The sequence below is a fragment of the Rhinatrema bivittatum genome, chromosome 1 (genome assembly GCF_901001135.1).
Source record: "Rhinatrema bivittatum chromosome 1, aRhiBiv1.1, whole genome shotgun sequence".
NCBI classification, from domain to species: Eukaryota; Metazoa; Chordata; class Amphibia; order Gymnophiona; family Rhinatrematidae; genus Rhinatrema; species Rhinatrema bivittatum.
The window spans coordinates 531,683,463-531,699,834 of record NC_042615.1 but is presented as its reverse complement, the minus strand read 5'-3'; the positions used below and the strand labels follow the sequence as shown (position 1 = coordinate 531,699,834).

Sequence of the window (16,372 nt, the reverse complement as noted above, 5' to 3'; positions counted from 1 at the left end):
CACCTTCTCTTCCCTTCTTTCTTCCTCCAGTGCCCTGGCATCATCACTTTTTCCTTTCCCTTTTCCCCAACCCCCAGCATCACAATCACTTTCTCTAGCTGTCACCTTTCTTACCCCTCCCTTAGCATCATAATCACCTTCCCTCTCCCACCATCTTTTCTCCCCTCATCATCACTACCTTCCCTCTCCCACGACGCCTCTCCCTTACCCCCTGGAATCATCATCATCATCACCTTCTCTTTCCACCTCCTCACCCCTGGCATCATCATCATCATCTTCACAACCTTCAGGATCTCAATCTCTCTCTCTCTTTCACAGGGACACACATACCAGCAGGCTCCCAATCTCTCTCTCTCTTTCGCAGGTACACACAGACAAGCAGGCACCCTATCTTTTTCACATTCACAGGCACACACACAAGCAGGATCCCAATCTCTCTCTCTCTTTCGCAGGTACACACATACAAGCAGGCTCCCAATTTCTCTCTCTCTCTTTCACAGGGACACACATACAAGCAGGCTCCCAATCTCTCTCTCTCTCTTTCACAGGTACACACATACAAGCAGGCTCCCAATTTCTCTCTCTCTCTTTCACAGGGACACACATACAAGCAGGCTCCCAATCTCTCTCTCTCTCTCTTTCACAGGGACACACATACAAGCAGGCTCCCAATCTCTCTCTCTCTTTCACAGGGACCCCCATACAAGCAGGCTCCAAATCTCTTTCTCTCTTTCACAGGCACATGCACAAGCAGCTCCCAATCTCTCTCTCTTTCATAGGGAACACATACAATCAGGCTCGCAATCTCTCTCTCTTTCACAGGGAGCACATACAAGCAGGATCCCAATCTCTCTCTCTCTTTCACAGGGACACGCATACAAGCAGGCTCCCAATCTCGCTCTCTCTTTCACAGGAATACGCAGATGCAGGCCCCCAATCTATTTCTCTCTTTCACAGGCACACGCACAAGCAGGTTCCCAATCTCTCTCTCTTTCACAGGCACACGCACAAGCAGGCTCCCAATCTCTTTCTCTCTTTCACAGGCACACGCACAAGCAGGCTCCCAATCTCTTTCTCTCTTTCACAGGAACATACACAAGCAGGCTCCCAATCTCTCTCTCTTTCACAGGCACACGCACAAGCAGGCTCCCAATCTCTTTCTCTCTTTCACAGGAACATACACAAGCAGGCTCCCAATCTCCTTTTCGAAGCATCCCACCGACCGAGACGCCCCTCCACCGCTGCCCAGATCGGAGAAGCAGGAGCTGGGAGCCAGGGCCGCGCAGCCGGCGCCGGGACTTATTGAGGTAAGGCCCTCATAGCTCGCCCTACCAACGATAGCCCTTCACCGGCCACAAGGCCTGATCTTAATCTCCCCCGCAGCAACTTACCGACCGCGAGTCCGGCGCACCACCGCTGACATCACTCGCATCGCGACCAGGAGGGGGATTTAAACACAGACGCAAGCTCTAGGCGTCGTGCAACAAAGGAGCCTGCCCCTTTGTGCGCCCCTTTGTGCAGCCCCCTTAGGCAGCACAACTACTTTTAACCATCTTACTCCTCTACCCAACCCCATTCTGCTCCTATACTCCACCCAACCTATGATCACAGCACCCTCACAGCAAGCCGCACAACTAGGATTCCAAAACTCTGCAGAAAAGCAACTATAATCACTCGGTACAGCCTAGACATGACCTCTCATCTAAGAAAATTCAACCATCTCATCAACATCCCACTGAAGAAGAACTTAAAAAACCTTATCTACTTCACCTTCTTCCTAATCAACGCCCAATCAATCACCAAAAAATTCTTCCTAATCAACGACATAATCCAAGAAAAAAACCCCGACTTCATAGCGGTAACTGAAACCTGGTTCAAAAGCACTGATCAAGTCCTTACAAATCAAATAGCCGACAGCAACTACAACCTTTTTTCTATCCCTAGAAAATCCCGAAAAGGAGGTGGTCTTCTTCTGATAATAAAAAAGAATCTCTGCATGAAACCAACCCCTACCAACCTACCAAAGAAATATGAAATTGCTCTTCTGGACTCCGAACACCTTCAAATTTGCCTTGTCTACTGCCCTCCTAACCTCCTCGAAAATGATATATCACCACTCCTGGAATTCCTGATAACCAACATCAGTACTAAAAAACCAACCATTATACTTGGCGATTTCAACCTCCACGCAGACATCAATCCCAAAACACAGAGCTGCCAAACGCTCCTAGACATGCTGTCCAGCTTTAACCTGGATCAACAGGTATACACCCCCACTCATAAGGCCGGTCACACCTTAGACCTGATTTTCACAAACCACCACTTCGCTGATATATCCATCTCAGCCAACCCAGTCCCCTGGTCTGACCACTTCTTTTTACAATGCAAATCACATTTACAGCCAAGAAACAAGACGGACACCAGCGAATCGAAATCTTACAAATATCGACCCCCCTTTCAACAGGACCTTCTACAAAAAGAGCTAGGAAAACAACTGGCAAACCTAGACCTTTCCAACACCAACAGTGCGATTCAATCATGGCACCTTCTCACAGAACAGACCGCTAACAACTTAAACCCTGGAAAAACAAGACAAAGAAAATCAACCAACGGCAAAAACAACCCCTGGTTTAACTCGGCTCTAAGATCAATGAAAACCAAACTCAGAAAACTGGAAAAAGAATGGAAAAATCCAACTGCCCAAAAAACCTGCTCTCAACTAGCCTCCTATAAAAACATGATTATGATCACAAAACAAAACTACTACAACACAAAGATAAAAAACTCTTCCAATAAACCAAACACCCTGTTCAACATCGTCAAAAACCTAATAGATGAAAAAAGTAACAACGCCCCAGCTACCAATGCAATCAACCTATCCCAAGACCTCGCCTCATTCTTTAAAGACAAAATCAACAGAATAACTAACACATTCAACAACTACACACCCACAGAGAATCATGACACACCACTGAACATATCGCCATGGTCACAATTCAACCCGATCTCAACCACATTAGCTGAAAAAATGCTAAAAAGTATCAATCCTGCTCGTCATGACTTGGACACCATCCCTACTCGTAACCTGAAAGATATGGCTCATATAATCGCCCCTACTATAGCCGCCATCATCAACAAATCACTCGAAGAAGGTGAGCTACCAACCATGTTAAAAACAGCTACCATCACTCCAATTCTAAAAAAGAAGAATCTAGATCCCAAAGACCTGAATAATTATCGTCCAATCTCTAACCTGCCTCTACTTGCCAAGCTGACCGAGAAGGCTGCTCTGTCTCAACCAAACAAACACCTTGAAAACAACAAAATTCTGCACGATGCACAACATGGATTCAGAAAAAACCGCAGTACAGAAACACTACTCATCGACCTTTCTAACGAAATATTAAGAGGTCTCGACAACAAAATAAACCATCTTCTAATTCTACTCGACCTTTCTGCGGCTTTTGACACCGTTGACCACAAAAGCCTTCTATCAAGACTTGCCAACATCGGCCTCACAGGAAGTACCCTCAACTGGTTCTCATCTTACCTTCAGAACAGATTCTTCAAGGTATCCCTGTACAACAACTTGTCCATACCCATTCCTCTAGAAACCGGCGTACCACAAGGGTCCGCTCTATCTGCAATCCTTTTCAACATATACCTCCTACCGTTATGCCACCTCATCTCCAGCTTCGGAATTTCATTCTACATGTATGCCGATGACATCCAGTTCATCATCCTAATCTCCAACACACTAGAAGAAGCTCTCTCCACAGCAGCAAACCACCTAACCGCAATAAGAAACATGCTCAACAAACTAAAGCTGTGCTTGAACATGAATAAAACCGAATGCATCCTCATAGGAAGAAATCTCCCAGATCAAACTATCACTACACACTCCCTCACTATCGACAACATCAGCATCCAGATAAAAAACAACTCTAAGAACCTCGGAATATGGATCGACAAAGACCTCAACTTAAAAAAGAGCATCGCTACCAAAACCAAAGAAGGATTCCACAAACTGCAAATCCTAAAACATCTAAAACCTCTCCTCCACTATCAGGAATTCCGAACAGTACTTCAATCGCTTATCTTCGGCAGCCTTGACTACTGCAATTCGCTCCTGTTAGGTCTTCCCAAATCGTATCTAAAACCTCTACAATCACTACAAAATGCCGCAGCCAGAGTCCTAACTGGCAAAAAAAAATCTGATCACATCACCCCTGTGCTGAGAAGTCTTCACTGGCTCCCAATCGACCAGAGAATCCAATTCAAAACCCTCACACGAGTGCACAGCGGTCTACACAAAACAGGAAACAACGCACTCTACAACATGATACATCAACACAAACCTCAGAGACACACCAGAACTTCCAGCAAACAACTCCTGGATATTCCAACACTTCCAACTGCCAAACTCACGTGCACAAGAAACAGAGCATTCTCAATTGCAGGGCCACACTTTTGGAACTCCCTACCACAATACCTAAGCACAATATCAGACAACAAATCCTTTAAAAAAGAACTCAAAACCTGGCTCTTCAGCAAAACATTCAGAGATGGCGTAGGCTAACTTCATAAAAAATACAACAGCTCCGCGGTAATCTGAGCTCTCCATTCCCTACTACCCCACCCTCCCGCCTGATCCCCCCCTTACCCCCTCCCTAACTTCTTTTCGCTAGAAATTCCCTCCCCATATATTCTTGTGCATAGTTATTTATTTATGTTTTACATATGCCTCCGAGCTAGTAATGCTCTAATGTTTTTATGACCTGACCTTGTTCATTCAGTTATTCCCAGTTATAGATTGTTTACCCGTTCAGTTTGATGTATATGTAACAATTTGTTCGATTGTAAACCGGGGTGAAGGCTAACTGCTAAACCTCGGTATAGAAAAACCTCGAAATAAATAAATAAATCTCTCTCTTTCACAGGGAACACATACAAGCAGGATCCCAATCTCTCTCTCTCTTTCACAGGAACACACACAAGCAGGCTCCCAATCTATTTCTCTCTTTCACAGGAACATGCACAAGCAGGCTCCCAATCTATTTCTCTCTTTCACAGGAACACGGACAAGTAGGCTCCCAGTCTCTCTCTCTCTTTCACAGAGACAGACATACAAGCAGGCTCCCAATCATTTTCTCTCTTTCACAGGGACACACATACAAGCAGGCCCCCAATCTCTTTCTCTCTTTCACAGGCACACGCACAGGCAGGCTCCCAATCTGTTATGAGCCTGCCCACGAAGAGCACGGGCAGGCCCCTTACCCCACACAGCCAGTCGGGCTGCTGATGCTGTTTTCTTCACGGTAAGCATGCCGCCGTCACCAGGCTCCTCTCTGGCTGCCGCCGGTCCTGCGCAGCAGGGTCGAGCTGCTGGGAGCTCTCCCATTTGGCTGGGACCTGCGCTGCCGCTCCTGCCCTCCCCGATGCACTACAGTTGCTCCCGGGGTCCTCGGGACGACAGGGAGTCGTCCTCACCGTTGGGCAGGGTCTTCGGCCAGCAAGCAGACTGTCCCTGCCGGTGCCTACTACAGCCCGGGTCTTTTCCCGGCAGGGAAGCCTTCCCTGCCAGTGCCTGCAGCCAGCCTGGAGTTCTCCCTGCTTGAGGTCTTCACAGCTGGAAGCTGCTCCTGCAGCCTGCCTTCCTCCAGCTTCTTGGCAGGGCTGCTCCTGCTGCCTGCCTGCTTCTTGGGCCTTCCACGTGGCTGGGAGAACAACACCAACGATCTGCTTCTCTCCTCCAGCTCTCCTTAGGCGTGAGCGCTCGCCTCTCTCCTGTTCTTCAAGGGCCAGCCAGGTGTGGTCCCCTGCTGACCCCTCCCTGGGCATTGTCCTCTTCAGCCCTACAAAAGAGCTCAGCGTTCAGTCCACTGTTGCCTTCGCAAGGAGTTAGACACTCCTGGGATCCTGCTGTCCTGCGTTCTAGGAGTCATCCTTGTTCCAGCACTTCTTCAAGGTCCTGTGTTTCCTGTTCTTCGTTGTAGCTCCATGTCTTGAACTGATGTCCGTGATCCAGTTCCTGTTGTCCATGTTCTAGTCCAGATGTCCGCCTGCTGTTCCTGATGTCCGTGATCCAGTCCTGAGGTCTGTCTCCTGATCCTGTAATCTGTGTTCCAGTCCAGATGTTTGTTCTCCGTTCCTGATGTCCGTGATCCTGTCCAGTTATCCTGAACCCCCGGTTCTTCGTTGCCACCCTTCCTGGCGTGCCATGTCATGGTCCGCGACCAGCCTCAAGGGCGGGCTGTGTAGGGCGCTTCATGGTGCAATGCCTCCTCCACTTCTGCAGCACAAAGCCTCCGGGAGACTTCTGCTTCTGTCTTTATCTCTGGTCTATGGAGTCCCTTGTGCTTGCTCCGTCCGTGCCAAAGACTCTGCCAGAACGTGCACTGTCCCAGTGTGGTCTGTGACCAGCCACTGGCGGCTGTGTAGGGCGTGCCTCGGTGCAGGCCTCTACAGCTTCTGAGACATGTTCCTTTTCATTCCTTCACTTCCCGTCTAGAGGCTCTTCGAGTCCAGCGTGGTCCGCGACCAGTCCCGCGGGTGGACTGTGTAGGGCGCGCTGTATCGCAGTCTCAACCCAGTACTTGCTTGACTCTCTTGAATGCTTTTAACCTAGCTTGAGTCTTCTGTATACCTAGAATCCTGCCTGAGTCTTCTGAATACCTTGAATCTTGCCTGAGTCTTCTGTATACCTAGAACCTTGCCTGAGTCCTCATCTGTGCCTCCTAGTACCTCGTTCTTGAGTCTCGTCTGTGCACCCAAGTACCTTGTTCCTGAGACTTCGTCTGAATCTCCATGTTCCGGTCTTTGCTGCCCTGGCCTCCATCCAGGCTACCGCTTCATGCCGTACCCTGCGGCAGGTCTGAAAGGGCTTGGAACGGTTGGAGGACTGTTCATAAGACCACCATTGCGCTGCTGGTCTTCCGAAGCGTGCAGGTCCGGAGGAGGGTCAGTATCTCCAGTCATCTGTCTTCAGTCCAGCTTCGCTCCTGTCCAGCCCATGCTCGGGCATGCCTCGCCAACTGCGGCACCTCTTTGGAGTTCCTCTGGGGTCGAGCCATGGTCCAAGAACACACATCCCCTGGTAAGCAGAACCACTCTCCTAGCGCTTCCTAACACAATCTATCTCTCTTTCACAGGGAGCACATACAAGCAGGATCCCAATCTCTCTCTCTCTTTTATAGGGACACACATACCAGCAGGCTCCCAATCTCTCTCTCTCTCTCTTTCACAGGTACACACACAAGCAGGCTCCCAATCTCTCTCTCTCTCTCTCTTTCACAGTTACACACACAAGCAGGCTCCCAATCTCTCTCTCTCTCTCTTTCACAGGGACACACATACCAGCAGGCTCCCAATCTCTCTCTTTCGCAGGTACACACAGACAAGCAGGCTCCCTATCTTTTTCACTTTCACAGGCACACACACAAGCAGGATCCCAATCTCGGAAGGCACACGCACAAGCAGACTCCCAATCTCTCTCTCTCTTTCGCAGGTAGACACATAAAAGCAGGCTCCCAATCGCTCTCTCTCTCTTTCACAGGGACACACATACAAGCAAGCAGGCTCCCAATCTCTCTCTCTCTTTCACAGGGAAACACATACAAGCAGGCCCCCAATCTCTGACTTTCACAGACAAGCACATAAGCATATTCCCAAACACACAATTGTACCTCTGCTAATTCTTCAGTGCCTCTGGCCTGGGTTGAAGCAATGCCCCATGACCTGGTCTCTCTTCTTCTCCTCCAGTGGGCCAGCTGCCATGCCTTCCTTCTTCTTCTTCAGCCTCGCCGGCCTGGGTTCCAGTGGGCACCACTGCCATATATTTTTCTTTCGTTTTTGGCCCCGCTGGGCTGGTCTCCAGCGGGTGCCACTGCCGGATCTTCTTCTTTTCAACACCGTTGGCCTGGGTTCTGGTTGGTGCAGCTCTAGCATCCTTCTTCGTCTTTTTTGGCACCACTGGCCTGGGCTCCGGCAGGCGCCGCTGCCTCCACATCTCAAGTCTCTCCTTGCTGGCGCGAGCCCCACAAGCATCAATGAATGGGGTTCTCTGTCAGACATGTTGTGCACTGAGCCAACATCCTGCCTGCACATCAGTGCTGTCCTCCCTGGCTGCCCACCTACCTGCCTGCCGACATCAAAGGCCCTTTTTAGTGCATCATCAAGAAAGGTGAGATTTTGGTTCTTTAATGATGAGGTTGAGAACTGGGGGCAGGCTGCAAAAACCTCAGTGAGCCACATCTAATGCGTTTTTAAAATTCTTTCCATGAGCCATATTAAAAGTAAGAAAGGGCTGGATTTGGCCAGTGGGCCATAGTTTACCTACTCCTCCTATAATTGATATTTTTGCTGTACTTTTGAATGATCTTTTTCATATAAAATCTGTTGTAAATGCATAATTTAATTGTGTGTGTGTGCAAGGCTGTAAGTTTTGCCTAGTGTACCTAATACCATTCCACTGACCATGGGTTGCATGGAGTATCTGCCGTAGGTGTCAGTTGTTAAAAATATATATTCCTGGAGGGAGCTGGGCTTTTTTTTTTTTTTTACAGCCCTGTAACAAGATTGAATGGATCCTGGTGGGAATTGGGGGAGGGGGCTGGGAGATAGCACAGCAATTGTTCTTACAGGGCAGCAAAAAAACTTACACTGGCCCTGAGTTGAGCCATCTCCATCCTCAATCCAGAGAGCTGGAACTCAAGGCAACAATGAAGCCTCCAGAATGTTCCTCTTGAAAATTCTAGCTCACAGTATGACACTGCACTACTCCCATCATTTTCACTTCTTTTATTTCTGTTTAATACAACAATTCTAAAACTTTTCTTACTACTTTACTACATTTGTTCTGCTTTAAGGGGAATTATGAATAATAAAACTGCATGAGCTGAATCATGTATTCTGGAAAATATTATTCTGTCTGGTTTGAAGTTATAGGACTTGAACCAAGTCCTTATATTTCTGCATTTAGGGAACAGGCAATCTTAAGACAGTTTCCCTGATGGTTTTAATACCCTTCTCTCAAATCTTCCACATCCCAAATAATAGCAAATCCACAAGGTGCTTGGCTCCATGTAACAGAAATTGCAAGAAACAGTCTAATATGCTCAATTGATTGCTTTTTTACTCTGAATTTTTAAATTTATGATGTAAATAAAAATTTGGAGACCTGTGTTAAAAAACCCTCTGAGTGGGGAAGACTCCTGGGTACCTTCAGGCCTGCTATTTATGTGGTCTGTCGTAACTGGCAACTTTGTCCATTCAGTGCTGGAAAAAGTGAAGCCATGCCTTGGAAATACCCCCAGGGCCATCTCTTTTTACCCAGGGAAATTTTGTAGGGGCAATGAGTTGCTCAGAAAAAAAATGTAGCCAGTGAAGAGGAGGAACATTTCAAACATCAAGGGCTTGTTTGACTAACTCAAAAAGTTATCCCAAGAAACCGTTGTATATGGACCTCATGCTTCTGTTTTGAGACCCAGTATTTTCCTTATTCTGATTTTTTTTTTTTTGCTGTTTTTTTCTCTCTTTCCCACTTTTTTTGTATCCTCTGCTTCCTTGAATTTCTTCTTCTCTTTTTTTATACGTTTGTTTTTATTCTGATCTCTTCTCATCCATCTTTTTAAGAACATAAGAAACTGCATGCTGGGTCAGACCAGGGGTCCATCAAGCCCAGCATCCTGTTTCCAACAGTGGCCAAAACCAGGCCACAAGAACCTGACAAGTACCCAATTTTCCCTCCTTTTTCTTCAGCTTCCCCTCAGAATCCTTCCTGCTTTCCTAACATTTCCATTTTCCTCACTGTCCTTTTTCCTTGTTTTTTATTTTCATCCTTTATTCTTCACGTCCTGGCCAGCTAATGTACTCCTCTTTGCACCCCACAGAGCTGATCTTGTAGCATTTGTCTCTCTCCTGTCCCTTCTTTAATCTCCTTTTCTCCTTTTTTTACAGTTCAGTCACTGCTCCCACTTATCAGCCCTCTTTGAGGTGCCAAGGATTGAGATTTTGGCGCAGTTTCTAAGTAGGATCTTGATCAGCTTCTCCCTCTCAGTGTCAAATATAGGAATAAGACACTAACGGGCCGATACAGAGCGCACTGTTAGCCGGCATTTGGATGCGCGTTTTGGACGCGCTAGCTTTACCCCTTATTCAGTAAGGTGTAATAGCGCGTCCAAAACGCGCGTCCAACCCCCCCCGAACCTAATAGTGCCCGCAACATGCAAATGCATGTTGATGGCCCTATTAGGTATTCCCACGCGATTCAGAAAGCAAAATGTGCAGCCAAGCCGCACATTTTACTTTCAGAAATTAGCAACTACCCAAAGGTAGGCGCTAATTTCTCTGGGCACCAGGAAAGTGCACAGAAAAGCAGTAAAAACTGCTTTTCTGTGCACCCTCCGACTTACTATCATGGCGATAATAAGTCGGAGGTCCCGAAAGTTAAAAAAAGTAAAAAATTAAAAAAAATAAAAAATTTTTAATGGGCCTGTGGCTGTCTGGTCGAAACCGGACGCTCAATTTTGCCGGCGTCAAACCCGCTGACAGCCGCCACTTCCGTCAAAAAAGAGGCGCTACGGATGTGCTAGTGTCCCTAGCGCCTCTTTTTACCGCCGAGCCTAATTTAAATAAATTAAGATACTGTATCGCGCGCACAAGAGAGTGGCCTGTGCGCGTGCCGGGAGAGCAGGCTTTCGCCCGCTCTCCCGTCTTTTTACTGTATCGGCCCGTAAATCAGTTGCAAGAGAAACAGATATGCAGATGTAGCTGTGTTTATTTTTCCCAACTGATCTATGCTGAAGGTCAACAGATTCTTGACATACTTTGAAGGTCATCCAATGACCCATTTAAGTTTACAGGTACTGAAGTAGGTAAGGAACAAAACTAACTTCCATATATATTAGCATTAAGCATTAAAAACAGGCAAGTTTCAATGCTGTTAACTCCATGGAGGGTACCTGAAGGCACCGTAGTCCTTAAGACTGGTGAGACTCAGCTTTTATTACAATATAAATTCTCGCTACAACAGACAATGATTAGAATTTTAATTGACAAGATTTCTCCTTCATTATTTAACCAAAGCAGCACATTTTACAGCAGTAAGAAATTATTTTTATTGACAATTAGTATTAAAGAAATTGGCTACTTTCTCAAAGGCCTTCATGAAAAACACAAACAGATATTACTTTTTCCTCAAATTTTCTGGGCAGCTCAATCTGATTCCTTTACAAATTACTTTAAATACAGAATATAAGCAGAAATACAATCATTTAATGCTATTGAGATGGAAAATGAGTGGATTTGGTGGACCCTGCAGTAATTAGTTGCCATGAGATTTAAATTAAGGTACACAATAAGTTGTACATAAAGAGTTGAAGATTTCAAGATCACAGCCTTTAACGCAGCAAGTAACCACCTGACGTTTCCTTAGAAGATGTTTTTCTAGCCCAGTGGAAAGTACAGCTTTTATTTCACGTTTCATTTTCTCTACAGCTTCCTCGGCATTATCTGTTGATTAATAAAAGCAAGTAATGGGAATACAGAAATGAAAAAAAAAAGTACAAAGTGGAAATGTACAGAGAGATGTGGAAGATACTGTTCATCTTTTATACTGGGACTCATATTTAAAACATTCTGCAAAGTACTATATCTTCAGCGGCGTGCACTGTTAACCCACGTTTGGACATGCGTTTTCGATGCGCTAGCTTTACCCCTTATTCAGTAAGGGGTTGAAAACGCGCGTCCAACCCCCGAAACTAATAGCGCCCAAAACATGCAAATGCATGTTGATGGCTCTATTAGTTATTCCTGCGCAATTCACTAAGTAAAATGTGCAGCCAAGCCACACATTTTACTTTCAGAAATTAGCGCCTACCCAAAGGTAGGCGTTAATTTCTGCCGGCACCGGGAAAGTGTACAGAAAAGCAGTAAAAACTGCTTTTCTGTACACCCTCTGACTTAATATCATGGCGATATTAAGTTGGAGGTCCCAAAGTAAAAAATAATTTAAAAAATAAATAAATTTAAAATCAGCCCACGGCTCGCGGGTTCAAAACCAAACGCTCAATTTTGCCTGCGTCCGGTTTCCGAACGTGTGGCTGTCAGCGGGTTTGAGAACCGACGCCTGCAAAATTCAGCATCGGCTGTCAAACTCACTGACAGCTGCCGCTCCTGTCAAAAAAGAGGCGCTAGGGACGCGCTAGTGTCCCTAGCGCCTCTTTTTACCGCGGGCCCTCATTTAAATACTGAATCGCCCGCTCTCCCACGAATTTTACTGAATTGGCCTGTATGGAATTAGCCAGCTAGATAAGTGACATTGCACATATGGAGCACAGAAGAGCATCAGATCTGCTGGGGTCATTATCATAAATTCAAGCCAACAGGGCAAGAGCGAATGGGGACACTTTCGGCATTGGTGGATGGGATAGGTGAGGATGGGAAGGGAGAATGAGCTACAGGTTGATGTTGCTAGTGCCTGTACTACAGCTGCATTACTGGCAGCAGGAATGCAAATGGGTTACCTTTACCCATGTGTGCATCACTAGCCACAGTAGAAACACTTTTATGGGACATTCACTAAGGGCCTGATTTTCAAAAGCATCTACATACTTAGAATTGGGTTTTACACGTGTAAATGCATTTTACCTATATAAATGGGCTTTTGAAAATTGCTACAATATATGCCATTGATTTGTCCAAAGGATTTACATGGTAAGTACACTTTACTTGCATAAATGGATTTTGAAAATTGCTACAATATGTTTCATTTACATGTGTAATGCCTTTAAAAATTACCTCCTAAATGCTTTACATACTGTATTGAATACAGCATTAAGTGGCCTTTTTAACCTGCTTTACTAAATAGGTCCCTTAGCCAGCTAACTCTGGCTTCAATATGGTGGGCTATGCTGGGTTTACATGTCAGCACATGTATCTTTGCATATTTTTGTGCATGGAATTAAGTTCCCAGTGTAGCAAGGAATTTTATACACAAAAAATGTGCACATAGTCCTGAGTCAAAATGTGCGCACAGATTAGTGCTTCTCGAAAGAAATTAGCTGCTAGTACTCCCCAAGGCATAGGCTTTACTCCTTTTTTTAAGGCTGGATATATAACTCCTGGTCAGAGGTGAACTAAAGTTTCTGGGGCTAGCATTAATCTATGGACTGAACTTGGAGCCCATTATGATGGTGTCCTGTACTTGACATGCATGCACATATAAAATGATGTTTCTTTTGTGTGCACGGCTTTTATAAGGCAAGTTATAGTCCTAACTCATTTTGTGCACATAACTTTTAGGAATATAACTTGATCTCCTAACTCCTGTTTTTGCAAACAATGGTTAGGCTCACAACTTTAGAACATAAGATAAACCATACTGGGTGAGACCAAGGGTCCATCAAGCCCAGTATCCTGTTTCTAACAGTGGCCAATCCAAGTCACAAGTACCTGGCAAGTACCCAAACATTAGATAAATCACAAGCTACTATTGCTTCTTAATTACCGTAATAGCAGTTTATGTTCCTATCTTTTAGGAGCCCAACTTCTGACCCTAATTCATGTTGTGCTCCTAACTTTTCGAGGCAATGTTCACTGCAGGCTTTGCGCATGTGCGCACGCATAATAACAAAGCACGCACAAGAAAAGGAAAACAGAATGGGTGTTGCACACAATAATCATTTTTGCTCACAAAGCTCACAAAAATTAGAGGGCACATTGTTTGGGGCACAACCTTTATTCACCGAACTCCTGTTTTGTGCACACAACTTTTAGAAGCACAATTTCTATGTTCAGAAATCAGGCTTTCTGCTCACAATAGATGAATTTATAAAGGAGTTATAGACCGGATTTTAAAAGGCCTGCACGCATCCTGGGGTTTATGCATGTGGCTGAGCCTTGTGTGCGCTGCGCAAATTTTCAAAGGGGCCCGGCCTCGAGCACAAGTACTGAGCATCTTCAAAGGGGGCGGGCTGGGAGGCGGAGTCTGGGCGGGCCGGAACAGCTCCATTGTACGCTGTCCTGATGACTCGCTCGCTAGCAGCCAGCTGGCGCACGCAACTTACTATAGCTCAGGACCTGAAGTAAGTTGCGAAACAAAAAAAAAGATAGATAGGTAGGGTTTAGGAGATGGGGAGGAGAGGAGAAGAGGGAGGGAGTTTAGGTGGGGGGTAGGGAAGTTCCCTCCCAGTCCACTCCTTAATTGGAGTGAACTGGGAGGGAACTGGGGAAGGCCTGATTGCACCGCCGCGTGGAAATTGCAAATGTTCACCCCACCTTATGCACGCCGGTGTGCGCATGTTATAAAATCGGCACGTCCATGTGCACATGCCAGGAACCACATGCACATGGATGAGCACATGCTATAAAATCTACCACATGTGTGTAAATATAACCCACGACTGAAGCAATTTTCAAAAGCCACTTTCTAGAGTAAAATGCATTTACACATGTAAAACCCAATTTTGCATGTGCAGAAGCTTTTTAAAATCAGGCCCACAGTGAAAATAAAGCAAAGTTTATGCTTCTAAATCATGTTTTGTGTGCATAAATCATGTTTTATAAATACCAACCATAGTTTATGCACATTAAACATGATTTATGTGCACTATTCAATTTTCTTGCACATTTTTAAGTTTAGGGATATTTTAAAACTCATGATGCCTTTGTATACTGTTAGTTTACTGCATCAGGAGTTATATATTTTTTTTTTTAGTACATGAGTTACAAAAAACAAGCTTGCTATTTTGGCACCTTTCCACAGGTGGTTTGCACTCACCGTTGCTCATGGTCTCAGATGCCTCGGAATCCTCTTGTTCTGGGAAATTCTTCTTACAGAATTCGTGACAGTGATGATCCACATTTGAAATGAATTGGTCCTCAAGTTCTCCTTCACATACCTGCTCATTAGCACTCAGTTGCCCTGGGAACTCGACTAACAAGAACCCAATAAACAACATTTGACCTAATCCCAGCATCAGCATCTTTGCTATACCACTTCTGTTCTCACCCTGGTCTGTGCCTGCACTGCTGTCCTCTCACTGCACACTCTGTAATACGCAGGAGAATATATTCTTAGGATTTTTCTTGGTTTTTCAGTTAGGAAAACCTATTATATTTAACTGCCCTCAGCCTACCTCTCTCTGTCTCTCCCTGGCTCTGTGTAAGTCTTCCTCCTCTTTTATGTTCCTGCAGACCTCACCAATCTTCTGACTCATCACAATCAGTTCAGGCGGCTCATTCATTCCCTCCCCGTTCCCCGCCCAAGATCAGTTTTCGTTCTAGTCCACTTATCCCCTCACAGGCTGGACAGCATCTGTTTTAGATGATTAAATGTGATTGTTTTTATACTTTGACTTCTACAGACATAAAAATAAACCCCGGGTATATTTTTCTTTGCATGTATATCAAGGACTCCCTTTAATAATGTATCACCTTCTAGGCACAAACCTGTCTGATATGTGATTATATTAATTTCTTTTGACTTTGTTAACATTTTTCACTCCATGATTGTCGACTGCCTCAGTGAAATAAGGTCTGTAGGAGGTAAGTTTTACATTGTTTAAACTTCATGGTCTGTATTTGTCATGGTTCTTATGTCGATCCACACCATTCAGTAATCACTGGACCCAAGTTGCCCACAGACTGTGATATCTCAACCACTTTTTGTAACTACATGGTCCAAATGTTTTCACCATTATTCATGAATGCCATTATTATTTGCTTTAGATGTACTCCATAAGGGGTGCCCAGTATTTCCCTACATATTTCCCTACAATTTTCTTTTATTTATTTATTTATTTATTTATTTATTTATTTATTTAAGGGTTTCTTATATACCGAGGCACGTTTGCAAAACATCACCTCGGTTCACAATGTAACATAACTTAGCAACAAGCTTTACAATAATAATAATAATAATAATAATAATAATAATAACTTAGCAACAAGCTTTACAATAATAACATTAACAGGTAGCGGTTAATAGGGCAGGGGATGATAATACGAGAAAAATATACAAATGTACATGTTAGTTTTAACAATAAAGTTATATAAAGCAATCAGGATAATTAGCAGGGTGAAGTAATAGATGGAAGGGGAAGACAAGGAGAAGACCTATAGAGGTTGGGAGGAGGGGAGAGGAGATAGAAGGGGCGAGGGTCAATTGGGTAGGGAGAGAAAAGAGAAAGGGCGAGGGTCAGGTGGGCGGTCGGTTGGGCGGTCATGTCATATCTTAGGGGAAAGTCAGTTCGTTAGTCAGGGTATGCTAGTTTGAACAGCCATGTTTTAAGATTGTGCTTGAATTTTTTGTGGCAAGGTTCATGGCGTAATTGGGAAGGCATTTTATTCCAGTGGGCGGTTCCTGCGATGA

The 16,372-nt window shown here is 45.0% G+C and overlaps 1 long non-coding RNA gene across 1 annotated transcript; it reads right to left on the bottom strand.

The window, feature by feature from the left end:
* Positions 1-11,034: 11,034 nt before the first annotated feature.
* Positions 11,035-15,151, bottom strand: LOC115081451. The gene is made up of 2 exons (XR_003853810.1): positions 14,780-15,151; positions 11,035-11,511 (listed from the first exon to the last, which is right to left on the bottom strand). It is a non-coding gene; the product is annotated as an uncharacterized LOC115081451 (long non-coding RNA).
* Between the last annotated feature and the right edge of the window lie 1,221 nt (positions 15,152-16,372).